Source organism: Quercus suber, unplaced genomic scaffold, assembly GCF_002906115.3.
Source record: "Quercus suber isolate HL8 unplaced genomic scaffold, Cork oak 2.0 scaffold_658, whole genome shotgun sequence".
NCBI classification, from domain to species: Eukaryota; Viridiplantae; Streptophyta; class Magnoliopsida; order Fagales; family Fagaceae; genus Quercus; species Quercus suber.
The window spans coordinates 1-3,490 of NW_027070099.1; positions in this window are offsets into that span (position 1 = coordinate 1).

A 3,490-nucleotide genomic window follows, 5' to 3' on the forward strand; every position below is an offset into this window, starting at 1 on the left:
TTTGCATTCTAGTCATGTGCTCTACACGTAGCTACTTTGCGGGTTAGCTTCTCGCGAAATCCACTTGTTCTTCAATTTAAGCTAGAGTTTTCACACTCTCTTACACTCATCCCTTACAATTAAAAACCCACATAAATACAAGGAAAAATGATTGAATAAAATTACAATCAAATTTGGCACGGAATTAAAGCCAACACAAAATAGTTGTAAATTACAACTTTATAGTTATTAAACTCCAAGAATGAAGACAATTTAAGCCTAAGAACTATATATATTTTTAGTCATTCAAGGTCTACATATTCATGATGTTAATAATTACTATATACAAAGACTTACAAACACATTAAAAAAAAAAAAAAAGGACTTGAGAAAGATGTAGAAATGTCATAGAAAATTAAAATTAAACCTAAGATCTAAAACTACGAAGATCCAGATATTGCCAATAAAGAGAATGAAACTCAACCCCTTACTCGCTTTGAATCCAATTAATTCTATCTTGACATGCTTATAAGGACAGACTACGGGTCATTTGATTAATGATTTTCTTAAATAAAAATACAGTAACTACGGATTATTCATACTTAGTGTATTTAAGGCCATTTTAACACCTTGAGTATTGGGAAAATTATTGAAAACTCCCAGAGTACCATAAATGCGTATTCTCCTCTTTCACATGAATTATAGGTCCCACCATTAATTTATTTAGTGGGACTCATAGTTATGTGAGGATGAGAAGTACACATTTATGGTACTCCGAGAGTACCTAATAATTACCCGAGTATTGGGGTAAGTCTGCATATCAATTGAGGTGTTTGCTAAATTGAAGTGCACTTACCATAGGGGATGCCAAAAAAAAAATCAATGGATTTTTTTTGCCCTTTTTTGTTAAAGGTGTAAATAATATTTTCGTCCTTACTTTTTCAGCTGATTTCCATTTTGGTCTTTACTTTTTGTTTTCTTCTTATTTTGGTCCCCAAAAATGAAAAATCGTTTTCATTTTAATCCCTATTATCATCTCATTAACGAAAATTGTCTACGTGGCACACAGAGTGCATAGCTGGCATGTTAAACGCTAATGTTGCTAATAAAATAATTTAAAAAAATTCCACATCAGCATCCACAGAGCATTTTATTTTTTTAAAAATAATTTATAATTTTAACAAGACGTAAATACTATTTTTGTCTTCACATTTTTGGCCAAATTCCATTTTGGTCCCTACTTTTCTCTAGAAAACATAAACTAAAACTAAAAAATACATAAATTCAAAATTGGGTTCATCTTGAACAAGAGCACAAATCCCAAAATGTCAAACACAAAAAGGCACACCCAGATTTTCTAGAACCTCCAAAACACATGAACACAAACACAAACCCAGCAATCAAATAAATATGGCTAATGAAAAATTAGGATTTCATCCATTTATGATCCGTTTGGATGGAGGGGGAAGGAGGAAGAGTGAAGTGAAGTAGAGTAAAGTTGGCTAAAAATAAATTAATTTTGAGTCAAATCTACTAAACTCTACTCTATTCCCCCTCCCCCTCTATTCAAACGTACTATTAAATATTCTAAAATCATTACACTTGAAATGCATTTAAATATGGCAAATGAAAAACATTGTTTGACAATTAAATGGATTGAAAACTAGAATTGAAATTAAAGATATTAAACTCACCAAAAGATTTTTTTTTTTTTTTTTTTTTTTCTGAAGCTGAATTTTGAGTGGGCCAGATCATGTGGGACGGATAGCTCCGCACTAGGAGATCTCTGTTTTATATCTTTAATTTCTAAAGCTATGTCTTTCTCCATAGCTCTAAGGCTGTGTTTTGATCCCCTACGTGTTAAGTACCAGGAATACAGAAAAAAATAAATATGTTAAATATATTCCACATAATGCCAATTTCAAAAATATATGGATTTCATAATTCCTTTATAATATGTGTTTATATATATATATATGTGTGTGTGTGTGTGTGTGTGTGTGTACGGCCCCGTGATGCCCTGGCCCATTTGGGCCTTAAGTTTTAGCACAACAATGTGGCCCATGGCCCCAATCTTTTTCCACCCAAGAGACAAGTCTAAGCCCACACGAACCACAGGCTCCGGGCTCTATGTCTCAATTCTTGCTCGAGGAACCTTATCAGACAATGAAGGAGAAATAATGACCAAGCATGCCATCAATAGCATGCCCAGCTGCGCCCAGGGCGCCTTAGCCGGGCATGGTTGGTGGAGTGAGAAACAAGTTCCAAGGCCACTCTCACCTCACCTCACTCTCACCTAACCATCCACTTATAGTTGATGACATTGGACCTCCTATTACACTAACTAGGAATGTAATCATGGCCTCCCCACTAGCTTAGAGCTATAAATATGAGAGGTTGGGGGAAGAAAAGAGGAAAAAAATGGAGGTAACAGAAACAGAGAGTAAAGGGAGAAGAGAGGTTCTAAAGAAAGGGAGAAGTAGCCAGAAGGAGAAAGAAAAGTGATCTCATTGAGTCTCCTTGCTGAGAACGACCCAGCGTAGGAAATCCAAACCCATAATACAAGTAAGTTGTGAGTCCAAGGGAGGCCCAGCCCATTAGCCTCATTTTCGGTGCACACAATATATATATATATATATAAAGCCAAAAATGAGAGAAAATCCATGCCAAATAAGTAATTAAATACATGCCAAATATTTAGTTGAAAGTTAATTATGGTTTAGTTTAATCTATTTTTCTTTCTTATTTTTGGGTCATATTGACTCTTAATTAGTAATTAAAAACATGCCAAATAAATTCTCCAACACCATTTTTGGTTTACCTTCAGGGAGAGGAAATGAAAGATTATAAATCGTTTACAGGTTACAGACACAAACTATTTTATAACATTTTTACAAACAGTTGATGTGGTTAGCTTTTTATTGGTTTTCATCTAGGCTCATCATTATCATTATTTTTTCATTTACCAATGACTACCCATCATGTCAGTAGTTTGTAAATTTTTTTGTAAAAAAGATTATATCTCAGATCTCTAGCATTATTCTTGTTTAACTTATATGTTTGATTAAGAGAAAGAAAAGAAAATAAATTTGAAAGGAAAATAATTATTATTTTCCATTTAGGAAATCAAAATAGTCCCTTCAGATTAGGTGAATTTGAAAAGAAATATTTTAGGGGAAAAGAAACCCAAAAATAGAGTTGATTTTCTCTCGACTTAATCTTTATAATTAACAAAAAAATATAATAATAAAAAGTGACAATTATTTTTGAATAATGCTAGAGATACAAACTATTTTACAAAAAAATTTACATCCTACTAATGTGGTAAGTGATTATTGGTAAATGAAAAAGTGATATTAATGGTGAGCCTAGATAAAAACTAATAAGAGATTGGTCGCATCAATATTTTGTAAAAATATTGTAAAATAGTTTGTTGTTGTAGATTACTCATTATTTTTACATTGCATAACTATCTTCTCAAAAATAATATATATATATATATATATATTTT